General features: G+C 42.5%; 1 long non-coding RNA gene across 1 annotated transcript; it reads right to left on the reverse strand.

Annotated features, from left to right (window-relative positions):
- Window positions 1–582: 582 nt before the first annotated feature.
- LOC118249183 (uncharacterized) lies at window positions 583–11,651 on the reverse strand. The gene is made up of 5 exons (XR_004778969.1): window positions 11,515–11,651; window positions 10,305–10,341; window positions 8,971–9,272; window positions 1,822–1,950; window positions 583–995 (listed from the first exon to the last, which is right to left on the reverse strand). It is a non-coding gene; the product is annotated as an uncharacterized LOC118249183 (long non-coding RNA).
- Window positions 11,652–16,876: the final 5,225 nt, after the last annotated feature.

The raw sequence follows: 16,876 nt of genomic DNA on the forward strand, positions 1-16,876 counted from the left end.
AGCCCAAATGAAGGCAGCTGTTGGAGTAGTTCCTGCTCAGTGTGAGAAGTGCAGAATCTGGCCCTTAAGAAACTGGGCTCTTCTTGTGCAGAGGTTGATGGACTGCATGGCTTTGGTGCCATCTTTATCCCTGTCACAACATGTCAGGCTTATGGCCTTGCACTTCACAGGTGCTCTTGTTTTCTTATGTTTTATGTGTTGGTTGATGGAAAGGTCTCCACTACCTGAACTAGGCACTGACAAAAGGCCAATGCCCTTCTGAACAACTATTTATAAGACATCAGAAGGACCTTTGCATAACATATTGTTATTTTTATTGATTGGAAATAAGGCAGTATGTCATCTGATATTTTATGAAGTAATGCACAGATGCTCTTAATATGAGGAGCAGCAGTGGGGTTGCAAGCCTTTACAGTTCTTTTAGCAGTTCTCTTCCCCAGGCTGTTAGAAGGTGACTAGCACAAAAAGCTACATTAATGCTTATTTGGGTCTTTCCTCCCCTCCTCTTTTGGTGAGCTGCGGTGAAACCATGTGAAATGACCATTTTTGGTAGCATTTAATTGTGGATGTTTGCACAAGACATTTTAAAGCTTCAGTGATAGATTATGAACCCTTTCTTTTAAACATGCCATTACAATTTCCCATTATATTGTTGCAGTGGACTGAACATAGCAGCAAACCAAATCCTAAATCCATAAAAGCAGTAAATTAAATGTGGCTCCAGTGGTTTTGGAGCTTGACCAACAAGTTATCTTTATTAATGCATTCAGGGAAAAGGTCTCATTTTATTACATTATTTTCTTAATGATAAAGGCAGTAATGGAATCTCAGCAGAACACACCAAAGGAATCTTAGTTTGCTGGCAGTTGGGTCAAATTTTTCTGTGTGTGCTTGGTACAGGGTTCAGACTTGGCAGTGTCCAACTCACTGACTTCTGTCTTGAAAAGCACAGTCTTTTGCTGCTTCTCTGTACTTGCTAGTTGACATTTTCTTGGCTTTAAATGAAATTTTGACACATAAATCCCACATGTCAAATGATATTGTAAAACAAGCATCCAAGTGTCAGCACATAGCCCAATAGTCTAGGGAGTAGAGAATAGAATAAGGAACACCTTTATGCAGTCTTTCATCTACATCCAGCCATCTGCAAGTAATTTGAAACCAGTTTCAGATGAAGCTAGGTTGTTTGGCCTGTTAACGCACACAAAGCCAAAGCAGAAGTTTGGGGTCTTCATGGCTTTTATTGACTTGCTAATAAGTAGATAAAGCTTTTATTTTCCAAAACTTTTCTTTTCTCAGATAGCCTATTCCAAAGAAAGCCTAATTGAAATTACAGAAGTCTCTTGCAAAGTGCCACAAATTCCATTTTTAAATAGCCTGCTGATATTGAAAGACTTCATGATGAGCCTTTCACTTGCAAAGCAGGACCGGTGGGTTCCCTACCAATGAGCTGTTTTGTTTGATTTGGGGAGACACTAATGGTACTAGGTTCCTACAAAACAAGAGCGACAAAGGAGTGCGGATTTACATGATGGTGGGCTGGCTCTGAGATTCATGTCTGAAATCCCATAGGAAGTCTCATGTGCCTGCCTGCTGGGGTGGGTACTTTGCCATACTTGGTTCTTTTCTTCGTGGTACCATTGGAAAAACAGAACTGCAGGTGAGCCGTGATTTAACAGGAGATTCAAGGCCCCTCAGCTGCAGCAAACTCAGATTCAGCAGAAATAAGCTGCACATTCAAAACGGTATTTTAAATATGAAACCTCTTAGGAATTTCAGATGACACAGAAACATGGACCTTGAAAAAAAACCAACACTCACCTGTGTTCCCAAGAGGAGAAATCCTGTGCACCTCGATGCGCAGCCACTGCCAATGAGACCAGAGAGGTGTGAAAGCAAGCATCAGGGCATGCAAAATCCCAACTGAGGTTTGTGGGTTTGTAAATTTACCTGAAATAATAAGTGTAAAGCAGGTGAAGATGTGAAGATCCAGCAGATTAGAAGTAACACATGAAGTAAATACAACTATACACAGCTGTCAATCTGGCAAATATGAAATATAGTTTTTATATATATGGATATACATATATGTACGTACATGTATAATTTTAGAAAAAAAATCTACCTGTTTTTAGGAAAGGCCCTTTTAGGTCTGACTGAGAAAAGGATTCTTAGTAAACTTAACCTTGAAATACTTTTGAAGGATAATTAATAAAGGGCATTAAATTCCTGCAGGATTTTACTGCACATTATGTGCTGTGAGTGATTTTACTTCACTTGCAGTCATGCTGGGGACAGTGCAATGAGGTTTGGCAGAGGCCGAATGCACAGCTGTGATGCTCAGGCAGAGTATGCCCTCAGGATGAGTCCAGGTGTCTTCTGACTGCCCCCACCCCAGGGCTTGCCTCATGTCCCTTGCTCCCACAGGTGGCCTCCACCAAAGCTTGATGAGATCCAGCTACTGCCCTGTGACAACAAGGGTGCAAATGGGACTGCAGGCAGCCAGGTAGCTACAGACTGAGAACAACAATTTGAGATTAAACCCAAAAAGAAACCAGTGGAGGCTGGTGAGACAAATCTGCATGGATAGGAATTGGAGAGTGGTTTTGTTGGTTTTAGCTCAGTAAGGCCTTTCAGCTGCATTTGGTGTTTCCATGCTTAGGAAGGTGTCAGAAGTGAACAGGACAACTGAACTTAGTACATGGAGGTAGCTATCCCCTCTTTCCATGTATTTTAAATGGTTATCTGGTCTTCATCAAGGGCCTGAGATTCCTCATGTTATGCTGATCATTTTTAAAAGCAAAAATCCACTCATGGCAAACATGTAAGTGAAAGCAAAACAAATGATGCTGATTTTGACAAGCAAACAATAATGATATGAGGTTGGAGCTGAGGGGAACTCTTGTGAACTACTCACATGGCTAAAGCTTTTAGAGATCTCACTTCTGTTTGGTCTGATTCTTGGCTCTGTTTATTGTGCTGTCTTTTAACTTCTTGGAGTGACTTGTGACTCAGTGTGTGTGAGAGCAAGAGGGGAATTAGATGTAGCAATCATAGGCAGAGGTGGTTTCATCCTAGTCCTGCAGTCCTAACTTAGCCTTGCACTGATGGCAGCCAAGCGTTCGACACCTACAACTCCCTTTGATGTCCTCCAGCACCCTCGCAAAGAGGTGAACCAACTCAACCCCCTGCCTGGTTGCTCTGAAGGTAATGCAATCCCTCTCCTTTAGAGAAATTTGCTTTTCCAAGTGTGGGGCCAGTCCTACCACCATCCATGAGATGACAGTGTCGCTAACGTGGGAGGAAACACCAAGGAGATCCTCTTCTTCAGATCTCAAGTCCTCCTTCATCAAGATATTTGCCATGGTGACATAGACAGGCATTACAGGAGCAGTTAAAGCAAGAGGTACACACGTTCTTTGAGAGATGCATACTGGTAAATATGGGGCTACAAATAGCAGCGTGGATATATCAATAAATAAAACACACCTGATTGACATCAGTTGACAAAGACTGGCCCGTTCCCAAACTACTGAGCGCTCTTAGCTCCCAAAAGAGGGTGGTGACGTTCAGGCTGCCTGTTGGTTTGGTCTCTGGCAAGCCCAGGAGAACAGGTAGGGACTGCTACAACAAGACAGGCAGATGGCCTTCAGCCTCCAGAAACATGCCCCATCTCTGTTTAATTTAGTACTGTATATATAGCCTGTGAGAACATTGTGTGTTATCCCTGTAGAAATTTGGCTGTTTTCATGTTGGATTAGATACCAAGCATCATTTTTTTTATCAGGTGCCTGGCCTTCTTAGGATTTGCCCAGCTATTTTATTTCAGAAACATCTATCATATTTTCAGAAACAAGTATTTAGATAACATAAAGATCAGCTTTGCCTTCTGCATGCCCAGTACAGCCAATATCTCTCCCTGCTACATGCCATATCTCTTTGTTCAACTGTGTAGCATAGCGATACATCACAGAAGACATTTCTATGAGAACTTGTGTAAAAGTATTTCATGAGTTGCTTTCCTTAGCATCTAGTGACTGTTAGTATCAAATAATTGGCCAGAACCATTCTTAATGTCATTCCCCTAAAATCTACACAGTTGCTATTAGGGAATATTTTTATTCACAGATACTTATCTCATGTTTTTGCAATGTTATTTTTTTCATTAATTATGAATTTAAGACTCGCACTTTTAGTATACTTGAAGCTGAGTTTGCTGAATGACAGTCCTGTTACATAATCATGTAGAAAGACCACAGAACCAGGGGTAAGATCTGGAATTTCGGACATACAGAGTTCAACTCATTTTTGAGGATGACATAATCGCACCGAAAAAATGAATGCGATCCATTTTATAAGCTGATCTCATTCAACAGCTAGCAAATCTGTAAGCCTGCTTTCAGAGATCAATTCCCCTCTTTTCCAGTGAGCGGATATGGAGCTCTTCCAATGCACTTTGTTTCTCCAGTTCACAATGCTACAGCAGAAACTGGGTTTGTTTCATACCTACATGGAGCCAGCAAAGCATACCAACACACTTCAACAGTTTATTGACCTTGGCTGTTAACAACAGCATCACAAAACCAGTGTTGCAAATTACATTTTGTGGAGTTTCAAAATTTTGTTCTTCCACTTTTTTTTTCTTTTCTTAGCAATATTCCTAAGACAAAGGGGAAAGAGCTAGCAGAAAGGTATGTTTCTGCAACAACTGTGTTAGGCCAAACAACTGACAGTTTTATGGAGTTTAACTAGCTTCACTCATTTTGCAATTAAAAGTTTCATCAATGCAACAGAGAGAATGTGGCATTTGTGGCCTCTTAAGACTTTGATTTGTTTTCATTGCAATGTTGATGTAGTCCAGACAAATAGGAGACTAACACTACTTCAAGGCATAAGCTTCTGTAAGAAATTTTATACTCTATCTGCTCTTCTCCACTCAGGGGTCAGCTGTGCATCATATATATTGGTGAGATACATACGATGGTAAGATACAGAGTGATTTATTTACAAGATTTGGTATACTTCCATAGTAGTGAAGAATGTAATAAGCAGCCTGGTGTGCTTCCAAAAATTATTCATCATCAAAGACTTTCCTTATTCAGAAAAAAATGTCCCTAAATTCTGCAGAGTAATAACAAAGAAGTTTTCACATGCTGCCTTCTTGAAGATCACTGTGTTCATCTATATTTTGCTTGTATACATCTACACATAACAGATTTTGGAGAAAATTCCTACCATTTCTAGCTACATACTAGTAGCAGTGTGTAATGAACTACCAGTACGAGCAGATCAGCCGCATGCAACATACTCGTTTACCTCACCAGCTAGGTTAATCTGCCTCTACTGCATTCTGGGCAGTTTTCAAAGTCACAACATTTAAAAAAATCTTGTGGTTACAATGAGGTTTCTTTTCTTCCTGAGTTGTTTCGCTTACCTCTAAATGTAGTTTAAAATGCAGATCAAAATTTAACCCTCGGTCAAGACATGTTTGCAACTTTTGAGATATACGTGAGCTTGTACGTGCACAGTGAAATACAGAGATGATGTAAATATTTTTCTTCCAGATTTATACACAAACAGGTGGGAGTGTAAATTGACATGAATTACATTACATTTAAAAGAGGCTTGAGTATTTTGCTCTTTGTCTTGCTTGACAGTAGGACTTTTCCTAGTTTGCTGGCCCATGTCGTTCATTATTTTTTTTTCTGTTATCCCTTCACGTGAGTGCAAAATGTAAAATGGTGGGTTTGTATGTCTTGTGAGGCAATGCACACCATGGGCTTTTACTGATCTGCTGCATTGATGCAAAATACATAGGCTATTCTCAGGAGCTGCATGAAATAATAAAGGAACTTTCTTTAATATCCCCGAAGGCACTATGCTGAAGAGATATTTTTACTGTTAACACCATGACTAAATAAACCAATAAAATATGAAAAGATAATAGCTGAATTGGAAACATTTGCATATTAACATGATTTCTATTAAGTGCACTGTTGCTAGTGACAGAGATTTGGAAACATTCAAAACTTAGTCTTGCATTCAGTCTGCTATCTTTCCTCAAAATTTTCCGTGCTTTCCCCTTCCTCCCACATCTAGTCATTGACCATGGGAATTCTCAATTTTACACAGACAAAGACTCTTTATTGTCTACTCTAACACGGCAAATTTTCTGTCTGCCTGTTGGATTCTAAAATGACCCCTACATTTTTGTAACCAGATTTAGCTTATAAGTTTGAGAAGAATGTGTACAAGAAAAAAAGCATAATAATACAGCTTGGCCAAAAAATGCTAGGAGACGCTGAACATACTTAGACATTGGCCTGATCTTCATTAACATTATTCATGAGACTGTGATAGGGAGGACTAAATTTTAGTTCTGAAGTAGGAGAAAAAAAAATTAAGAGGCTACAGTAGAATTTGGGCATAATTTCTAAAGCTGTGACTCTGAACAGCCACTTTCACCCACTCCATAGCTTCATCCATAATTTCTCTCCTATTCTTCAGGTATGCAAGCCGTGTTTCTAAGAGGCCAGATGTTTTTCCTCCAGGGAAGGTAGCACCAAGAATGCATGGGATTGCTCCCAGGAGACCAAGACTTATACAGCTGGAAAAGGATTTCAAGATCTACTCCTGTACAGTAGAGGAAGATCCATTATACCCATGTCATTCTTGACAAAAGTCTTATTTGGTCCTGGCCATAGGGACCCCACAGACTACTCAACGCGGTGCTGCACTACCTGTCCTATTGGAAGGTCTCCAGAACATCTGTTTTGACCCTTCTTCATGGTAAGTCAAGCCCTCTACACCTTGTCCTATTCCAAGGGATGCAAAGAACAACATATTGCTTATCCTTGCATCATGACGGCCCTTTACGTATTTCGGGATTTTTACTTTGTCCTTTCTTGCTCTTTTCGTCACAAGAGTATCCTGAGCAGCCTCAGTTTGCTTTGCCTTTCCTCTGAGGTCATGTTTCTGAGATCATTCCTGCTGGTCTCTCCTCTGGACTCTCTCTAGTGTTTGTGTATTTTATCCGGTGACTATTAATACAAAATGTGGCGACGTAAAAAGTTGCTTTTGGCGCCTGCGGATGGTCCAAGTTGTGGGGAGATCCACATGAGCCAGGATTTCTCCACAGCTGTCTGGGCCCTTCTGTCCTCTGTGGAATGCGTGCGGTGAGAAATTGGTACACAAATTGTGCTTGCAGCAACGACGAATGCGGGGAAAGGGAACATATGTGAATGTCCTCTGACAGTTAAACAAGACAGACAGTGAAAGGATGCTTTACAGGGAGAATACTTATGGTAACGTGCTGAGAAAAAATAAACATATTTAATTCTCCTGGCAGCCAATCAACCTTGCAAAAATCTGTTCTCCTCCACTCAGGGAAGGCCTCAGGCGAGGTCAGTGGTACCCAGAAAGAAAAAATGTTGAGTTTTGAAAAGAGATCACACTGTAGCAAACAGCTCTTGCAGCCCCCCCAGGCTTCTGCTGCTCTTGTGTAGGAGGAAGCCCGTGCTCCTTCCTCTTCCCCTCGGGGACACCACCATGTCCCATGTTCTGCGGCAAGGCAGGGGCCTTTTGCACTGTGTCCCCTTGGGTTGACAAAGCTGCGGGTGCCAAGGGGGCAACCAAAACGTGCAGTGCCCCAGTGCAAGCAGTCAGTGGAGGGGATGCCAGCAGATGGTGCTCCAGCCCACGCTGCCTTGCTCTTAGGTTCACAAAGGTTATGAAAAAAGTTACAGCCTTGTTTTGAAGAGCACCTTGCTTCCTGCTGCCCCCCGGTTTGGAGCCTAGAGGTCATGCTGCATGATTTAGGGGATGGAGTCGATCAGTGAGGACAGGCTGAGTTTTGGGTATCAGCTTTTGAACATGTGCAGCCAATGGCTAATGAGCAGTCTGTACAATAAAACCAGACATATAAGGGCTGTGACAAATGTGATGGAAAAACAAACAGTCTGAGGAAAACACAGTGTTCTTGTGGCATTACTGAGGACAGAAAAGGAACAGAATCAATTCTTTAAAAAAATATACAAGCTCTGATTTATTTTCCTAACTCAAAGGAGATCTCAGGAAGTCCTGTGTATTTTTTCTTCTCCATTATGCTGTAACAGCTGATAGAAGCTGAGATTAAAAATGTTCCACATAAGCAAGAGTGTTGTACAATAAGGAAACATATAATGTAAGTTAGCAGAGTGATGTTATTTCCCCTGTTTTATGTCCAACATAGCTTGATGCTAGCTTTGTGGAAAGAGTGTGGTAATTCTCTAGGCAAATCTGCCTGTGCGCTGATCCACTGCTCACCAGCGGTTCCTTTAAAGTCAAATAACTCAATTTTTAGAGGCCGTTGGTACAGGAAACAGGAAGAAACTGCAAGTTTAATTCAATTTCTCACTAAAGAAGGGAGCAGTCCTATTTTTAACAGGATAAAGTATATCAGTAATTGCTTGCTCCTTTGTGTTTTTTTTTAAAAGCTTTGAATACTGAAGGCACATCCAGTGCATCTAAATAGCAATGCAGTGTAATCGACAAGGCTTTTTAGCAGGCAAAGGTGACAGATACTGCCCAGAAACTATTTTTACATCTGATCCTTCTCTCTCTGCCATTGCTTGTATTCTACTCTGCTTTATACCTTTTTTCCATCTGGACGGGGTTAATACTGCTTAATCCACTTGGTTGAAACTGAAGAGTAAAATGAGCGAAAAAGGTCTTTTTGACTTGGAGAATTTTGTCTTTTTGACTTGGAGCATTTCAGCCCACGTCTTTCGAGATGCTATGTCAGCTCCATACTCTGCATCCTCTCCACATCACGCAGAGAGAGGACATAAGAAAGATCTGATACTGGTCCCAGGGTAGCCAAAAACTGAAATGAAGCTGCACATCTTATGATGTGTCCCTTTGATTCCAGGGGTGTGATCTCTTCCTCCTCAGGCTGCAGCAGGGTGAGGGCTTTTGGAGACAAGTTCTTACCTTGGCTGGTAGCAGAGATCACACACGGCAGTAAGTCTGGAGGCTTGCAGGGCTGGAGTGTGGCAAAGCTTGCCCCCCGGCCACTGGGCATACGATGGGCACTGCAGGCAGCGGCGTGGAGGAGGTGAGGAGCAGGGCAGTGTGCCAAAGCAGGGTCAGGAAGGGGTGGGTGCCAGCCACATCTCCTGGGGCTGCCCCACCACAAAGCTCTCACTCCAGCGTGGACTCCATCTTTCAGCAGGAGAGCATAAGCTTGTCACTCTCAGCCTCTCTCTTTCCCATGGTTTACTCCACCTCCTGTGCTGTTAGGGATGGGGTTGAAATGAAAAGGGATTCATTCTACATCACACCTTCCTCTCCCCAGTTGTCTCCCTCGCTGCTCTTGCTTATTTATAAAGAGATCAATGCAGGTGACACCTAGAAATTGCTTACACTCCTTAATCTCTAAGGTGTGTTTTAAATGGTGCTGCCCTACTGCTGTAGCTTGGTGATGCTTATTTAACATTTTTCCCCCTTGCCTCTCGCACACTTCATTTACAAATGCTATTATTTCTATCCATACAAAATAGACTGTAGAAACAGGCAATAAAATCTTGTGGAGTATGCCTCCAGATGGAAGGGCAGTAATTTATCATACCTGTAAACTTGCTATCCACATCGGTGCTGTGCAAAGAAATGCTCAGCCAAGGGATGAAATGGCCATCACAATCTGTATGCATGCATTTTGGGCTGTATGAAACACTGCATAAATTGTCAAAAATATTTGATTTGCTTTTCTGATTGTTTCTACTTTTATTCTTTAAATCAAATGGTATTTTTAAAAGTAGTGTTTCAAAACAAAACCGTCAAAAGGTTTCAATCTGAAATGAGTGAAAAGAAAATGATCTGAATGTACATAATTTCCTTCCTCCTATATTCTCTTCTTTGGGTACAAATTAGTCAGGAAATCAAGCCAAATTTGATACTGGTTCTACCACCTAACAAAATTTTGCTGCGCTCTGAAAAAATTTCTCATCGTTTTCCCATGAGCTTTGTGTTCGGCATCAATGCATTTTTCAAAACTGCCTCTGCAACTTTTATTCTTATTTATTATTTGCATTAGCACCTGCGGGGTTAGGGGTCTTTGTGGGGATATACTAAAAATACAGTCTTTGTCTCTGAAACCCCATAATTTTCAACATCTCCAAGGGATTTCAATGCATGAAATAATTCAGTTCTGGTACTCTCTTTGAATTAGCTAGTTAGTTAATTCTTTGAGTGATGTGCGTAAAACATTGGATACTGTGAAAGAGGCAGCAGGCATGACTCCTGAGGAACCACCCCATAATATTTACCAGATTTAGGTCTCCTCATTTTCATAGTATCTCCAGTCTTGAGTAGTCACATGAAAGACAAAATGAATGAGCTATAAGAAATTCACACCATGCAGCATTACTATAAGTAATAAATCTCCTGCAGAAAAGGAATTTGTATAGAAATAATAAAAGTATCGGATGCTAAGAAGAAGTGAAACCAGCTGTGTAATATAAAAGAAAATCTTTATCCTCATCTCACTGGTGAAAACTAATTCAAACAAAATCCATTACATAAATCATACACTTGAAATTATTTACATAAAAACAGATGGAGAGAGTTCCTACTGCGATAATGATGTTTTAGCAAAGTATGTCTTCCACAGATCAACCAGCTTTCTGCAAACAATGGAATTTATTCTGCTTTCGTCAGGGGTGTAAATCTCTCATAGCTTCCCTGACTTCTGTGGAGGCTCAGGTACAAGGCAGGGCAGCGCCTGCTCCCACTGCTGGAGCATCCTGCCAGTTTTGCGGTTACAGCCTGCAGAAACGTCAGGCTGCACAGAAACACAGGTTTTGCCTGCTCCCCACTTTCGGGGGCTGGTGCAGCACATGCCGTCTGTTTTCACAGCACCATGCATGCTCCTGAGCATTACCCAGCTTTGCTATTAATTAGCCCAGTGTGTTTTTATACATTTTTCCATTTATTATTTTGTTTCCCTGTCCTGCCAGACCAAAGGCTTTTGTGGGCAGACCAGTGGGACCACGTACCCCTTAGACGTTACTTTCTGCCCCTGCCTCTCTCCCTGCCTGCTGCTGTTCCCACCGGCCTGGGGACCTCATCCCATAGTGGCTTGGGAAGCCACCTCCTCCTCTTGACAGGAGCTTCCCAATACCAGGTCGATGGGGCAAATCTTCCCTGACCCTCCAAAGGGCCCTTGGCACCATCTGTGCCAAGACACAGCACAGGCTAATCAGCTTGTGGACTTACATGTCCTGTGTTCTCACTTTTTTTTTTTCATGCTGCCTTTTCCTATCACTCTTTTAACCTGGTAAGAAAAAAGAAAGGGTTTGTGGGTAACCAGGTTATAATGGAAATCCTATGTTTCTAGTGACTTAGGGAACTGATCAGAAGGTATATCAAATCAAAGAACGGATCACCACGTAACTAAGATGTATTCGATGGGTATTTGAAAAGGCTATATAAGTTAGGACAAACCATGCTGGCAATGGATTTAACAGAATAACATACTTCAGAGTAGCCTGTGTGCCAAGGCAGAGTCAAGGTGCTGATACTTCAATGCAGATGACACTGCGTGCTCTTCAGCTTGTGTATGAGGCTCATTGTGCAGGATTTGAAACTCTTCGGCTCCTCCTGATTACCTTCCTTTAAAAGAAAAAAAAAAAGTAATATTGCAATTTCCACCTTGGTTCATGGTGCTTCTAATTCTCTGAATGACCCCCTGCCCAACAGAGACCCCCCCAGCTAGCTCCACCGCTCCTGCGCTACTTCTTCAACTGCTGTCAAAAATCGCTTCATGTTCGAAACATACTATTTCTGTCAAAGTAACTGCCTTCATTTCTTCCACATGATGGAAATATATGCTGTCCCTTTAAAAATGTATCATAAAAATGAATGTTCGTAAAATATGAGTCAAGTTTCCATATACCTTAATCAAATTCTGGAGGGTCTCTGGGGGACGGCACTTTCACTGCAGCTGTGCAATGTGAAGTTTGTTCCAGTACTGATTGAAAATATTTTTGTGCTTCCTTCATTTTTGCCAGTGAAAACCCCAAGGCACTTTCTGCAGGCTGAAGGCGCCGTTATTTGGGGTGACAGTGATGGGTCACAGAAATGGTGCGGAGAACTAACTAGCAGACTTGAAACCAGCAGAGTCCCCAAACCGATTGTCAGTCTTGAAATCCTCAGGACAAAAAGTGTCTGTCTTTCTCATTCTTTATTTTTATTCCATGTGGGAATAGACAGCACCAGGCTTGCATGAGCTATAGAGGTTGTCTGTAAAGGCAATAATGTGATTGTGTGATTGGGTGTCACAGTTTTTAACATGCTTTTTTTTTTTTTTTTTTTTTTAATGAACAGTGTAGTACAGTTTCTTAACTTCCTCAATTTTTCCCCCTTTCCTCCCTTGTGTTCCCCAGTATTACCATCGCCTGTACTGTCAGGTTAGTATAGAATAGTCATGGCAGTACCCATGGTTTGTCCAGTCTGTTTGCTTTCTTCTCACTCTGAATGTCTTCACACAACCCTACACCTTCCATGAGGAAGCACATTACCTCTTTGCTCTTTCCTGGTGTTCCCAGGGAGCTTTGTCTCTGCTAGCCAGGAATCTTCCTTCCTCTGGGGCCATGAGAGTCTCCTCAGGGCAGCTCTAGCAGGGCATTTTCAGTGGAGGTTCTCTAGTCTTGAAGCTCCATCTCTCAGCGTGTTTTAATTACCAACATGGGAAAGGTGTCCTCATCTGGTGCATTAGGTGAACAGTTGTACAGGACCTTCAGCTTCAGATAGACTTAAAAAAAAATAATCAAAGCTCAGCCAAAAATTCTGTAATTCAAAAGCAAAACCCATCTCAATCCTCCAAAGACTCCGACCACGTGCTGTCGTGCCAGTACCTGGTAGCCACCTGGGTGAGGTGGGGGTAGCCCGTGTTTGTTGAGGCTGATGAACCCTGCACCCCATCTGTTAGTAAAGCTCCTGGGTGCAGGGCTGATCTCAGCGGGGTGAGTGCCATGCAGACATGCTCTGGACCCATACTGAATGTGGCCTGCCTGCATTCGCAGTCACCCTGGGATGCGACTGGTCTGGCATTGTGAAGTCTTGGCACCCAAACCACAGCAATCCATCAATTCCAAAAGGACATTGCTGGTGCCTTTTCAAGGAACTACAGGAATCAGAGATCTGCCAGTGGAAGATAGCTCTTCATTCACAGCATATTTTCCAGTGCATTGTCCAATCCAGTTTTAAGTGATTCAAGAAGTTAGGCTTCCCACTACCATTTCCCTGGGGTGGATATTCCACAGACTTATAGACCTCACTGTTAGGACGTTTTTCTTAATATTCTGCCTAAAATTACCTTTATTTTTTTGCTGTCTCAGGAAAACTTCTTGGTTGTATGTCACTGTCAAATGAAAGAGAAAGTCAGCATTTTTAGCATCCGGCGCAGCCACTTCCCCAGTACTTGAGCTGATGTTCGTTTTGCTATTCAGAAGATTTGTCAGGCTGCTTCACCATTCCTCTCCAGGCTTGACTGTATTTTTATGAGCTACCAAACCCACCCATTTATTATTACTGGCAACAAGTAAGTTCCATCCATTCTCGAGGACATAAGAAATGATCCAGCCCTAGACATTACCTGAGCAAAGGCACTTACTAAATGAATGGAAACCACAGTCAGAATCCCCACGTTTCTCTTCAGCCCACCAGATAGTCACAAAATGAAGAATTTTATAAAAGTGTGCTGCACAACAGTGTCAGACTCTTACTATTGCATTTCAAGGTTGGTGATGATACCGCTTTTTCCTGGTCAAATTTCCAGCCACACTGTTTTATGCTCTGACCCAGAAAACCTCTGCCTGCAGAACCCCATTTGCTCGCTCTCTGACTTTCTGAAGCATCCTCCCAGACTTGTGCATTCGGGTCTGTGAGCTTTGCACCCAGAAGCAGTTTTCAGGTGGCAATGGTGGAGACTGGCTGAAAACACAGCCCCGGTCTCTGTATTAATTGGTGTGCACTTCTCACATACAGTTCGTGTCCAGAGTGAATACTGAATCAAAAGAATGACCATGGAAAAATATTTCATGCCTTGCCTACTTTTTCTGAAGCAAAGAATGGTAGATATCTTTTTAATAGCTTATTTTTTTGCTCACTAAGGATGGCAAATCTCACCCTTTCAAAACATACTTTTGGTAGAAATTGGGATGGAAATGGAAGTATTGATCTCTGGTTCTTGATGGAAAAGTGCACAGAGACCTCTTGTGAGATTTTTATTTCTTTATAGGCTATGAATGAGGCTTACAAAGATGCTGAAAGCGTGTGAACCATGTATATTCTTCCTATAAAACTAATTATATCCAGGCTCGGAATAAAACCAGCTACTACAAAATGTTGCTGCACAGACCCTTTCCCCACTAACTATTGAACGGTCTGAGCAAAAAGGCTGATTTTTCAAACTTTTGATATGTCTGCTGTAAAAATACTCCAGGTGTCCTCTCAGAAGGTACTTTGAAAGAAGAGGGAGAAGAAAAAGAAGAGAGGAAAAAATAGGGCATACTTGTGGCTGAAATTTGGATTTCCCCTGGAGTTCTCTCGGAGTTCTGCTGGCAGCAAAGGATGCCAGGAGTGGAGATGTTTTTCAAGAATCAAATCCAAAGCTTGAAAGGGGTGCTGAAAGGGGAGGGCAAACTGGCCCTTCTGGAGGGATTGCTGAAGGGTTTAACACTGTTTACACCTCATGTGACACAGCTCTTTTCTTTTTTTTTTTTTTTTTTAAATAAAGGTAGGTTAATTGCTGTAGTGGGGAGTGACATGAAGTACAGCTGTCTGGAGACGCTGTTTTACAATTCTCTTTGTATCTCACTGCAACTTTCAGTGGTTGTGGGTTGGTTGGTTTGTTTGTTTTTAATGCACAACCCCGTCAGCCTGATCAGTGTCAGTAGGACCTAGTTTTGAGGTTTTGGATGGTTTTATTTTCTGGAGGTATTATTGGTCTACCACTTTTGCAGACCAAGAATAAGGGCTGCATGCTATATGAGGCATAATTCAACTGATCATTATAAGTGATTTCCCTCCCAGCATGTTGAGAGGGAAAGAAGGTTGTTTCTTTGTTTCTATGTTAGCAGAGTTGGTCTCCCAGAAGTCACGAATAGAGCTGAGGAGAGGCTTGAGTATTGTTCCTTAACACCAAAGTCGTACACCTGGGAGCTGTGGGAAACCTACTGGGTCTTCTGGAGAACGGGAAGAGTGGATTCCTCTATGCTGGGTGAACATCCAAGGAAGGATTGTAGCCATGCATTGCAACCGCTCTTGAGGAGGCAGCTGTAGTGCTCTGTTCGATGTTACCAGGCATCTGTAAGCGAGCTAACCATCGGCACTGTGTGTTTGAATGGGGTCATGATTGCTTGTAGACTTCGTGATTGCTGTTGTGAAAAGCCTTGGCATGCTTACATACTGCCTGTCAGATTTACATGTGTGCCTGCAGACCTATGGGCTGTGCTGAGCTCTCCCAGCAAGGCTGGAATTAATGAAAGGGCATCACTGAATTCAGTGGAGGTAAGCACATGTCAAACCAATGTAAATACTTATCAAATCAGGACTTGGGTTGCTTTATAAGACAATAGAAATGTTTCAAAACGTCCCCGGTTCTATAAATCCTGTGCAGGTAAAACTCTGGGATTGGGCTCTCTTTGCTCACAATTTTGTATGTCTGAGGCACAAAGAATAAGGTCTGGCTCTATGTGATGTACCCAAAGTAATAGCTACAAAAGTAGTAATAGTTAATTTTTGATCCTGCCCAGAAGTATGTTCATTTAACTGCTAGAGACAACTGATGCCTTATAACTTGACCATCTGCTGTCAACAGACATCTGAGCCTTAGAATTAGGAAAAATTAAAAAAAAAAAAGCTTTGCTGATGCTTCATACTTCAGATGGGTTTCATTTCATGTTGCAAAGTTGCCAAGGCCATGGGGAGAGTGGAATGGCTGTAAGATTTAGCATCTTTACACACTTGGAGCAATGTTTGAGGAGAGGAAAGAGTGAGGGGCATAAGCTGGGGACTGGGCTACAGCTGTCTGTTGAGGTCCGAGAAGTGTGTGTGTGCATCATCTGTGAGCTATTAAGCACTCATTGCTTTTGCCATCTAATATCCTTGTTCAGGAATGTACATACTTCAAAATAAATTAGACAGGGATACGGTATCTTGTATCTGTCTTAACTCATCTGTCTCTGCAGAAGGAAATTCCCCACTCCTGGGGTCCAGATCCTCCTGGCTGCCCAGAAGCAGCGACAGCAGCACGTGAAGCCAGCATCCACTACGTGCAGAGGGAGATGACAAGCAGCAAGCACTCATGTGCAAATCGGTGCATGGCTTGCACGGACCCCCTGTAGGGTTTGTAAGACCTCCAGCGATCTGGCCTGCTTGCCTGGAAGTTGCCACTGACTTTCAGTGCAGGTGGGGAAGGGGCCTGGGGCACAGCCACCCACAGGTGCCCCAGCACTGCCCCACAGCAGGGAAAGCCAGCAAAGCATCGCAGCCCCCAGCCAGGGCACCTCAGGGCTGCCCTATCCCACTCCCAGTTAACGCTGATGAGGGATTTCTCAGACATCTATCGGGCTGAAATTATGTTGCTCAGACTAAACATATTAAATGAATTACAGCAAATTAGCCCACGTTCCCTGGTGACTTGAGGCCTGTTAAAAGGCAGTTATGGTAGTTATTAGAGAGTTGCCTTTAGCTACTGCTTTGTTGATTCAATGTTCCTTGCATGCAAAAAAACCCCTCTGATCAGAGGTGGACTCCTCTGTGACAAGCAAGTACTTATTACTGGATGAAAGGGACAAACACACGGCCGCACCACGGACCAGCAGACATGTCCCTG

Source organism: Cygnus atratus, chromosome 4 (assembly GCF_013377495.2).
Source record: "Cygnus atratus isolate AKBS03 ecotype Queensland, Australia chromosome 4, CAtr_DNAZoo_HiC_assembly, whole genome shotgun sequence".
Lineage (NCBI taxonomy): Eukaryota > Metazoa > Chordata > Aves > Anseriformes > Anatidae > Cygnus > Cygnus atratus.